Genomic DNA, 12,049 nt, shown 5'->3' on the forward strand with positions numbered 1-12,049 from the left:
GAGAGATTTCTTCAGATTAGTAGTTGCATAATTGTGACAAGTCGTTCCTTAACATTAAGTATAGGTTGTTCTTACTAATTAAGGTACAGTGATATTCGTATTACCATTCAGCCGTACTAAAAAAAAAGCAACAAGACACACAACTACATAAAAGTTAACATAAGCATCCACCACAGCAGATTCCCCACATTCCTCACTGTGATGGAAGGCAATAAAGTCTAATCTTCATCCCTCATTTTCTCCCGCGGTCGGGGCAGTCGAACCATCCATCTGGGCGATCGAAGCTCCCGCAGCCGGCGATTGAAGCCTCACTTGCTGGGGACACGTGCCCAGAACAAAGGCTTTGAGATGAAATTAGACATATTTTTTCAGGATCATCATCTCTCCTGAGTTGTGGCCCCCTTTGGCACTACAATGAGTGGCTAGACATTGCACAGATAGATTCCTTCATGTAAACTGGGCCCTGACTAAGGTAAACCAATTCCGACTTGGAAATCTCATTCTAAATCCTGTTGCCGATACAAAGAAAGCAATCAAAGTCAATGCAGACTTAGATTATGCAAACTGTGGAATTATTTACTTCAAATGCACTCATGTATTTTTATACTGTATATATGTCGTCCAAATATCGTAAAAGTTTATTGAGAAAAGTATAGCAAATTAAAACGGCTAGTTTAATTGAATATGAAAGCTCCAGTGATTGAAAGTAGTTGGGAAAGTACTACATTATATTTAATACCCAGTAAATGTGAAGAGAATCCTTAAATATGTCTAGATTCAGGGCCAGTTTCTTTCTAGCTGTTATCAGGCAATTAAACCATCCTATCACCAACTGGGGAGCGGTCCTGACCTACCGTCTAACTCTTTGGAGACCAAATATAATAGAGCAGAGCAAAATAGACCACTCGACCCTAAAAACCGTAGTGCGTCATGGCGCCATTTTAGTAGGCAGAAACTTGCAGAAACATTTAAAAAGAAAAATAATAAAAATCTGTGAATTGATAGATGAGATATATTCTGCATTTTAATGGTATCGTCACACATACTGTTCCCCCACAACACTGATTACATTGCGAGAGGCATAGCGAACGGCGGGTTTTGCTTACTAAAATGGCGGACGTTACACTCCTTTACGTACTACACTTCAATATAGGCGATTTTGACGGAGTGGTTCATCTTGCTCCTCTAGTATCTTTGTTGAAGACTCTTTAATTGGACCTTACTGGACTTTATCTTGCACTAAACGTTATTCACGTTATTCCCTTAACCCTGTGCCTGTACACTGTGGGCAGCTCGATTGTAATCACATATAGTCTTTCCGCTGACTGGAAGGCACATAACAAAAAGCTTCCCACTGTTCCTCGGTACATGTGATAATAAACTAAACTAAACTAAGGGTTCGTTGAAACTTTGGAAGCTTTGATGCACATCATTACGAGAGTGATAATAAATATTAATAGAGTTATTAAATAATAATGTATGCAAGATCCTAACATCCATGAATGTCATTACTGAGGACAAAAAGGATGTTGCTATGGTGGTGGGAAGTGTGGTGGAAAGAGGCTGTTATGATGTACAAATACTGACAGGGATCAGAATTATCAAATGCTCTGTTCCAATGTTGTAAGAGCTTTGTACAAAATTAATGCTACACAAACTCAAGGATTGCATTCAGTTTCGGGTGCTGTTCTTCAGGACGGATGTGAATCCATGGATGTGAATCCATCACAGAGGTGATATGAGATTGGGAACAGCTCCATCCAAGACCACAAGAAATTGCAGAGTTGTGGATGTAGCCCAGATCATCACTCAAACCAACCTCCCTTCCATTGACACCATCTACACCACATGGTCTCAGCAAGGCCACCAGCATCATCGAGGACCAGGACCAGTCTCATCCCGGTCACTCCCCTCTCACATCAGGGAAGTTTGAGAACACATACCTCCAGATTCAGGGACAGTTTCTTCCCAGCTGTTATTGGGCAACTGAACGGTCCTCTCATCAGCTGGAGTGTGTTTCAGACCTCCCACCTACGTCATTGGAGGCCTTTGAACGATCTTTTGTCGGATGTTGTCAGACTTCAGTGATAGATCTTGCACCATATGTTGTCCCTTTACCCTTTATCCATGCACTGTGGACAGCTTGATTGTAATCATGTATGGTCTTTTCTTTGACTGGATAGTGGATAACAAAAGTTTTTCACTGCACCTCGGCAGGCGTAACAATAATAGACAATAGACAATAGACAATAGGTGCAGGAGGAGGCCATTCGGCCCTTCGAGCCAGCACCGCCATTCAATGTGATCATGGCTGATCATTCACAATCAGTACCCCGTTCCTGCCTTCTCCCCATACCCCCTGACTCCGCTATCCTTAAGAACTCTATCTAGCTCTCTCTTGAATGCATTCAGAGAATTGGCCTCCACTGCCTTCTGAGGCAGAGAATTCCACAGATTCACAACTCTCTGACCGAAAAAGTTTTTCCTCATCTCAGTTCTAAATGGCCTACCCCTTATTCTTAAACTGTGGCCCTTGTTCTGGACTCCCCCAACATTGGGAACATGTTTCCTGCCTCTAACGTGTCCAACCCCTTAATAATCTTATACGTTTCGATAAGATCTCCTCTCATCCTTCTAAATTCCAGTGTATACAAGCCTAGTCGCTCCAGTCTTTCAACTTATGACAGTCCCGCCATTCCGGGAATTAACCTAGTAAACCTAAGCTGTACGCCCTCAATAGCAAGAATATCCTTCCTCAAATTTGGAGACCAAAACTGCACACAGTACTCCAGGTGAGGTCTCACCAGGGCCCTGTACATCTGCAGAAGGACCTCTTTGCTCCTATACTCAACTCCTCTTGTTATGAAGGCCAACATTCCATTGGCTTTCTTCACTGCCTGCTGTACCTGCATGCTTCCTTTCTTTAATAAACTAAAGTAAACTAAACCAAATGATATGAGGGACTTACCAACAGGCTCTTATAGGTGGATTGCTGTTGTCATCTTTTAGACCTTGGCATATCCATGAACATTGATGGAGAGAATAATCTGCAGTTGGAAACCATCCATTTCATCACTTTACTAATGATGCTGCAGGAAGAAGTTGTTATTGGGAGAACTTTATTGTACTTTTTCCAAATAATGTAGAGTTTCTGAATCAATTTCAAAAAGACATGGTGTTCTTAAAGCACAGTGCGGGATAGAAGCAAAAGAGAGTTAATTCAAAATGGATTAAGGAGCATGTTGGTCACAGCTAGATTTAAGCGAGTCTGCTTACTCAATAAGCAGAGAAACATGGTGGCAAAAAGACTGAAGTAATCTTTTGAAACATTTGAAGTCATTGAGAAAACCTTCGGGGAAATTCAAGATGACAAAAATATTTAAACGGAGATCAGGAAGTGTGAATTGCCTATAGAAGAAAACAGCAAGTTTGCTCAGTGAGTTGTTAAGTTAAAGGAGGTAATATCTGAACAGAAAAAAAGAAAGAATTGTTAGTTTCAGGCTCTGCTATGGATCGAGTGAGTGTGTGTCTCAGATACCTCTTCCCAACCCCCCCCCCCCCCCCCCCCCCCCACCCCACCCCCACAGATCTGTTGTTGCTTCTGAGAACTAATGCAAGTTAACATCTTCTGCAACTCAAATCAATTCAACTTGAGGGAAAAGCCCAAGCCGCAAGCAACCTTCAGTTTTGACAACACTCCAGTATGGATTTGCAGATGCCAATTCATGACCGTGGCACCTTTTGGAAGAAAACCACAAGTCTCGGATTTCCTCCACAGACGCCACTTTAACATTGGAGCCAGAATTGTAGACATCCATTTGATGGCAACTTCTACGCAAATATCCCGACAACCTCAGTTGAACATTCCCTGAATGTACGAAGAGACTAAGTTGGTGTATCCTACCAGGCCCGAGGGAGGTGCAGATTTGACGTTTCTGTGTATTCCAAGGACATGAGGGTTGTAGCTTAATTGGCTTCGGTAATATTGCTAATTGTCCTAGTGTGTAGGATAGTGATAGTGTGCAGGGATCGCTGGTCAGCGTACACTATCACTATCACTCGGTGGGCTGAAGAGCCTGTTTCCGCATTGTATCTCTAAAGTCTAAAGTGTGAGATACAATGTTTCCACTTAATTCACTGTCCTTGAAAACATCAACCGGCAATCAGGGATAGTTTCACGTGATTTATTCTTGGGCTAGAAAATTGCATTTGAAGGGAAGGGAAGTGCAAGAAGGAAGAGGAATATTAGAAATAAAATTATTTTGCCAATGTAATTAAAATAATCCGGATTTGCCAATGGGCTCCTGTCTCACTATTCAATAAGATCACGGTCGCCGGGGGTGGTGGTGGAGGCAGATTTGATAGTGGCATTTAGAGACATTTGGATTGGCACGTGAATGGAGGGATATAGATCACATGTAACCAGATAAGAGTTAGTCTGGCATCATGTTCAGCACAGACATTGTGAACGGAAGGGTCTCTTCCTGGGCTGTACTGTTCTATGTTCTACGGCTGATTCCTTATCTGGGCACTTTTATCTTACACCAGATGTTTGTGCCTTGATTCTTTTATCATCTAAAAACAAACCTACTGATCACTGACTGAGGTGGCACCTGAAATTCTAGTCATAATTCGACATAAGTCTTCTTGCAAGTGTGATTGCAGCACGCTCTGATGCGGAGTTTGTAGTACAGAGGTGGCCAGTTTGTAGTACAGAGATGGGTCAGTGTGTAGTACGGAAGTGAGGCAGTGTGTAGTGCAAAGGTGACCAGTGTGCAATACAGAGGTGGGTCAGTGTATAGTACAGAGGTGGGTCGGTCTGTCAATAGACAATAGACAATAGATGCAGGAGAAGGCCATTCGGCCCTTCGAGCCAGCACCACCATTCAATGTGATCATGGCTGATCATTTTCAATCAGTACCCCGTTCCTGCCTTCTCCCCATACCCCCTGACTCCGCTATCTTTAAGAGCTCTATCTAGCTCTCTCTTGAATGCATTCAGAGAATTGGCCTCCACTGCCTTCTGAGGCAGTGAATTCCACACGTACAGACATGGGTCAGTGTGTAGTATACAGCTGGGTCAGTGTGTGGTACAGACATGGGTCAGTGTGTAGTACAGAGGTGGGTCGGTCTGTCGTACAGATATGGGTCAGTGTGTGGTACAGAGGCGGGTCAGTGTGTGGTACAGACATGGGTCAGTGTGTAGTACAGAGGTGGGTCAGTCTGCAGTACAGAGGCAGGCCGCTACCTGCAAGGGGAAAGCTCGGAAGCCTCCGAGCCCGGCCCTGAAGACCGGAGAGTCGAGGAGAGGGGGAGATGCTGGCAACATCAGACATGAAGAGTGGGTCAGTTGGAGAGGGAGCGGGGTAGAGCCGCCAGCACTGCCTGCAGGAGGCTGCCCTCCAGGACACAAGACAGTCGGACATCGCTTTGCGGGCAGAGGCGGTCGAGGGCGACGGAGGAGGCCCTGCAGCAGCCTGGGGCTTATCTGGATCGGCGGCCGTCCAGTACACCCAGCATGGGGACCAGACTTTGGACTGTGTACACGCCGGCAAAATGTGGCCACTTGTGCAGTGTGAGCTTTGCAAAAAGAATCTTACTGTGCAGTGCATAACGTGACAATAAAGAGCCATCGCACCATGTCCTCCGGAGATACTGCCTCAACCATTGAGTTACTCCACCACTTTCTGTTCATGAGGCAGAGGAGCAGAATAAAGCCCTTCAGCCCATCGAGTCTGTTCTGCGCAAGGTTCCGGCATCTGCAGTTCCTTGTGACTCCGGTGATTGTGTGAGCAGAGGTCTGAGCAGAGGTGTGGGTGACTTTCACAAAGCTGTAGCCAGAGACTCGAGTGAAAATGACATTGGTAATCGGACGAGGTGACTCAAATTACTAATCTATTTAAATAATGCAGCGGTATTTGTTTTTAAGATTTGATGTACAGTAAGTCGTTGGCTGCTTTATGTGATACATTGGCACTCCTGGCTCCTCAGCTGCTTTAGAGAGATTGTTAGAACCAAATAGAGTCTGATACTTGAAGCATATTTATCCCAGTAGATGCCAGGTTTGGTGTTATCTCCTGAGAGTGAAGTAAATAAACCAAGTTGACAGTACCGAGGGCGTGTTTCACTGCTAGTCTTGTCATCTGTTGGATGAAAGGTTAACAAGTAAAGACTCAGTGTTATCTTTAAAAACTAAAATGGGAGTTCTTCTCTCACGACCTGTCAGTTGACATCACTAAAGCGGATTCAGAGGGAACATAGTATTGCATACACCGTGAAAACTGTTCATCCCACTGTGTCCATGTTATCCTTAAAGCACCTACCTCCACAAATCCTACACTAATCCCACCTTATTCAATGACAATCCAAGTGCAGGAAGGAGATAAGAGAGTTTAGTAACATGGTTTCAGGACAATAACCACTCCCTCTATGTCAGGGGCTTGTTATTGACTTCAGGAAGCATGGTGGAATAAACGCCCCAAGCAGCAACAATGGGGCAAATGATCTGATGTGGACCAGCCACAACGAAGCGACAGCTCGGATGGCACATCGACACCTCTGCTTCCTCAGGAGATTCGGCATATCTCCCACGACTCTTACTGGCATCTGTAGATGCACCTCCTTCTCCCTGCTCCTGTTCAGCAGAAGGTACAGGAGCTTGAAAGCGCGCACCACCAGACTCAGGAACAGCTTCTTCCCCTCTGTCTTCAGGCTTCTGCATGGTCCTTCCGTAAGCTAGGGTACAGTCCCAATTCTCCAAACAACATCACTGTTGACATCAGACTTTGTCTCTGAAACCGTTGTGCTCTATCTTTCCCTCTGTTCGACCTTGAGTTGGGCTTGAAGCATTCATGGACAGTTTCATCGGATCTGATTGGACAGCATGCCAAATGAAGCATTTTCTCTGAACAGACATGGGTCAGTGTGTAGTATACAGCTGGGTCAGTGTGTGGAACAGACATGGGTCAGTGTGTAGTATACAGCTGGGTCAGTGTGTGGTACAGACATGGGTCATGTGACAATAATAAGCCTGACCTATTCTCCCATCAATTTCCTCCTCCTCACACTCTGCCACATACACTATGGGCAATGTGCAGTGATCAATGGAACTACCACTCTGTTGGCCTTTGGGAAGTGGGAGGAAACTGGAGCACATTTGTCAGTCAATTGGCTTTGGTAAAAATTGGAAAACTTTGTGTAGGATAGTGCTAGTGCGCGCGGTGATTGCTGATCGCACAGACCTGGTGGGCCGAAGGACCTGGTTCCGCTCTGTATCGCTAAAGTCTTAAATGGTTAAAATATTTAGTTCTGGCTTTTTTGTTGAATAAGTTCAGACCTTGGTGGTTTCCAAGGCAGGCAGCGAGACACCAGGAAGTCTCTCTGGATTGTGCAGCACCTCGATACAATATATCTTGCTTTGAAAGTGGGTTATTGATCAGAGTCAGGGTGATTACATTGCTGCTGAAAATAATTAAAGAAGAGGTTTTGTGCTGCCAGGTAGTTAATGGTCTATTAAACATGAATGGGCTGATTTTTATCCCGCAGGCATTATAAATCAGAAGGCCAAAATGGACCCTGACTTCAATAAACCTGAAATAAAATGAAAGCACTGTCTGATAAGGTGAAATTAGGCATTAGCGGTTTTATGCAATTTCTTTTCTTCAATGGATGCTTTTGTTGAACTTCAAACTAAGAAAGTATTTGGTCTAATCCCAGAAGCTAATGTCTTTCTGAATTGGGCTTTAGTCAAAACCGTGACCACTTAAGCTTCAGAAAGAGCAGCATTGATCAGCTTCGCCCAAGCCTTTGTTTGTTGAATAAGTATCATCCTTATCAGATAGCTGTGCTGCGATGCTCACAAAACTGAAACAGTCTGTTAACAGCAAAAGGCTAAAAACAATCATCTCCTGACACTCATAAACACTGATTTGACGGAAAGGAAACCAGGTTGTTTGCCACAGAGATACCACAATCATTGCTAACTAATTCAGAAACAATGCCTGCTGTGAACTCTCCTGTTCACGTACATTGTGGGAAAGTAATGTCTGGTAGCTCTTTCTAGATGTTCTAATGCACGTCTAGCAGTTAAATGTACATATCTTCCCACGCAAGCAGGAAAGCGATATTTCAATAGTGGCTTTGAAGCAGGTAGGTTAGATAAATGGCAACTCAAGGAACTGCAGTTGTTTGAATCTTGAAGAAGACACAAAGTGCGGAGGAACTCAACATGCCAGGCGGCATCTCCGGAGGGAATGGGCAGATGACGTTTCGGGGCATCAGACTGAATGTCGGAAAGAGGATGAAAGCTGTAAAAGCAAGATGGGGGCAGGGCAAAGCCTGACAAGTGATAGGTGGATACAGGTGAGGAGGGTTTGATAGGTAGATGGGTGACAGGGTGGATTACCTAAAATGGGAGAATTCAATGATATAAAGTCATAGAGTTTCACAGTGTGGAAACAGGCCCTTCTGCTTAGCTGGTCCACACCGGCCAACATGTTCCATCTACACTTGTCCCACCTGCCTGGCTTTGGCCCATATCCATCTAAACCTGTCCTATCCATGTACCTGTCTAAATATTTCTTAATATGTTCATGCCATTCGGTTCTAAACTACCAAAGTGGAACATGAGATGCCTTTATTCCAGTTTGCACGTGGCCTCGCTCTAGCAACAGAGGAGGCTCGTGACTGAAAGGTCAATGTGGGAATGGAAAGGGGAGTTAAAAGGGTTTGCAAGCAGGAGATCCAGCAGGCCTTGGCGGACCGAGTGCAAGTTTAGGGGCGGCACGGTGGCACGGTGGCAGAGTTGCCGCCTTACAGCGAATGCCGCGCCGGAGACTCAGGTTCGATCCTGGCTACGGGCGCCGTCTGTACGGAGTTTGTACGTTCTCCCCGTGACCTGCGTGGGTTTTCTCCGAGATCTTCGGTTTCCTCCCACTCTCCAAAGACGTGCAGGTATGTAGGTTAATTGACTGGGTAAAATGTAAAAATTGTCCCTAGTGGGTGTAGGATAGTGTTAATGTGTGGGGATCGCTGGGCGGCGCGGACCCGGTGGGCCTAAGGGCCTGTTTCCACGCTGTATCTCTAAATCTAAAAAAAATAAAAAATCTAAGTGTTTGGCGAAACAGTTGCCGAGTCTCTGCTTGGTCTTGCCAACGTCTCGCAGTTTGGTAATGACTGTCTCAACTGTGTGGGCCTAACTCAACTAAACACCAGTAAAGGGAGGTGCGCACTTTACAACCCCAATGATATACTGCCGCCTACACGCCTAGTTTTTGTTGTCCCATAGTTCCAAAGGCATTTTAGATTCTCATGTGACATTGAGATTGGATTTCCTGGTTAAACATTTAACTTGTGTGTGTTTTTAACATGTAGATAGCTTCTTGCTGAATATGAGTAGGAAAATAACTGCAGATGCTGGTACAAATCGAAGTTATCACAAAAATCTGGAGAAACTCAGCGGGTCAGGCAGCATCTCAGGAGAGTTTTGGGTCGAGACTAGAAACGTCACCCATGCCTTCTCTCCAGAGATGCTGCCTGACCTGCTGAGTTACTCCAGCTTTTTGTGATACCTTGTTGAAAATGAAGTCAGTTATTGTCCTTTAGCAAATGTGTACAGCTAGTTTAGATACTACTTTGGCATTGGACTTGGGTTTTCTTGGTTGACCGCTTATCCTGATGTTGTAGCACAAGTACTTTGAGTTTTAAACTGTAATTCTATCATCTGAGCTAAAGAATAAATATTAACAGCGTTGCACTTGTAGTAACTCAGCGGGTCAGACTGCATGTCTGGAGAAAAGGAATGGGTGACGTTTCGGGTCGAGACCCTTCTTCAGTTTTTGCGTCTATCTTCTTTAAACCAGCATCCTACACGTTGCGATTTGGAGTGTGAGCTTGGATTTTAAGATAGAAACATAGAAACATAGAAACATAGAAAATAGGTGCAGGAGTAGGCCATTCGGCCCTTCGAGCCTGCACCGCCATTCAATATGATCATGGCTGATCATTCAGCTCAGTAGCCTGTACCTGCCTTCTCTCCATACCCCCTGATCCCTTTAGCAAAAAGGGCCACATCTAACTCCCTCTTAAATATAGCCAATGAACTGGCCTCAACTACCTTCTGTGGCAGAGAATTCCACAGACTCACCACTCTCTGTGTGAAGAAATGTTTTCTCATCTCGGTCCTAAAAGACTTCCCCCTTATCCTTAAGCTGTGACCCCTGGTTCTGGACTCCCCCAAAATCGGGAACAATCTTCCCGCATCTAGCCTCTCCAACCCCTTAAGAATTTTATATGTTTCTATAAGATCCCCCCTCAGTCTTCTAAATTCCAGCGAGTACAAGCCCAGTCTATCTAGCCTTTCCTCATATGTAAGTCCCGCCATCCCAGGGATCAATCTGGTGAATCATCTCTGTACTCCCTCTAAGGCAAGAACGTCTTTCCTCAGGTTAGGAGACCAAAACTGCACACAATACACAATAAGATGGAGTGGACTTGAACACATGACCTTTTAAGGCAGAAATGCTGCCAGTGAATCTCCAGTGACAGCAGTTAACACGGTTTTATTTACGTGACTTGCTGGAAGGTTCCTCGGCTGTTATCCTGTGTCGGGCAATAAAGGCGCAAATTTACGGCAGTCACTTTCAGGACTTTGATTTCTCAGCAGGTTAGCTCAGTAGACCATCTGCTTGGCACGTCCATAACTTCTAAAACCTCAATTACGTGGTAAGATTTTTGATGAGCAGACATGTTCTGATTGCATTCTCGCTCTCTCCCCCCTCCCCCACATTCCCTGCCAACACCGGCTAATATTTTTGCACCAATATTTTAATATTCATTGATTGCAAGCAGTAATGAATAATGCCTCAGATTGTACATGATAATATGAAGAAGGGTCTCGACCCAAAACGTCACCCATTCCTTCTCTCCTGAGATGCTGCCTGACCTGCTGAGTTACTCCAGCATTTTGTGAATAAATACCTTCGATTTGTACCAGCATCTGCAGTTATTTTCTTATGATACTATAGATGAGCCAATGTGTAGACACAAGGAACTGCAGATGATTCATTTACACAAAAGAGCACAAAGTGCCGGAGTTACTCAGCGGGTCAGGCAGCATCTGTGGAGAATATGGGTAGGTGACGTTTTGGGTCGGGCCACAGGCCCGAAGAAGGGTCCCGACCCGAGACGTCATCTATCCATGTTCCCCGGAGATACTGCCTGACCCGCTGAGTTACTCCAGCACTTTGTGTCCTTCTTCAGACTGAAGAAGAGTCTCGCCCCGAAATGTCACCCATTCCTTCCCTCTAGAGATGCTGCCCGTCCCGCTGAGTTCCTCCAGCTTTTTGTGTCTATCTTCGGTTTAAACCAGCATCTGCAGTTCCTTCCCACACAGTATAAACATTGAATTCTCCAATTTCAAAGTAATATCCCCCCTGCCCCCTCTCTCTCCTAGTGCACACCCATTTCTTCCACTATCTGCCAACCCACTCAAGTCACCTTGCTTCCTTCCCCTTCTTCATACACCCATGTTACATCCCCAGACTCTCGAGGGCGGCACGGTGGCGCAGCGGTAGATTTGCTGCCTTACAGTGAATGCAGCGTCGGAGACTCAGGTTCAATCCTGACTACGGGCGCCATCTGTACGGAGTTTGTACGTTCTCCCCGTGACCTGCGTGGGATTTCTCCGAGATCTTCGGTTTCCTCCCACACTCCAAAGACGTACAGGTATGTAGGTTAATTGACTGGGTAATATGTAAAAATTGTCCCTAGTGTGGGTAGGATAGTGTTAGTGTGCGGGGATCGCTGGGCGGCGCGGACTCGGTGGGCCGAAGGGCCTGTTTCCTTGCTGTATCTCGAAATCTAAAATCTAAAAATCTAAATTTCTCTTTCATCCTCCCTCTTTCTCCTACCCCCATCTTCTTCCTCCCATATCCCTCCCTCCAACTTTACATTTCACTCCTCTCCTCTACGTATCTGTCACCATTTGTCGCCTTTATCACCTACCCCATCCATCTTCCATTCACCCCCCCCTTCACATGTATCCACCTAT

General features: G+C 45.2%; 1 protein-coding gene across 1 annotated transcript in view; it reads left to right on the forward strand.

Moving 5' to 3' along the window:
- epha10 (EPH receptor A10) overlaps positions 1 to 12,049 on the forward strand; it is a 510,644-nt gene that overhangs the window by 272,265 nt on the left and 226,330 nt on the right. The window lies entirely within an intron of this gene.

The sequence above is a fragment of the Rhinoraja longicauda genome, chromosome 27 (genome assembly GCF_053455715.1).
Source record: "Rhinoraja longicauda isolate Sanriku21f chromosome 27, sRhiLon1.1, whole genome shotgun sequence".
Classification (NCBI taxonomy): Eukaryota; Metazoa; Chordata; class Chondrichthyes; order Rajiformes; family Arhynchobatidae; genus Rhinoraja; species Rhinoraja longicauda.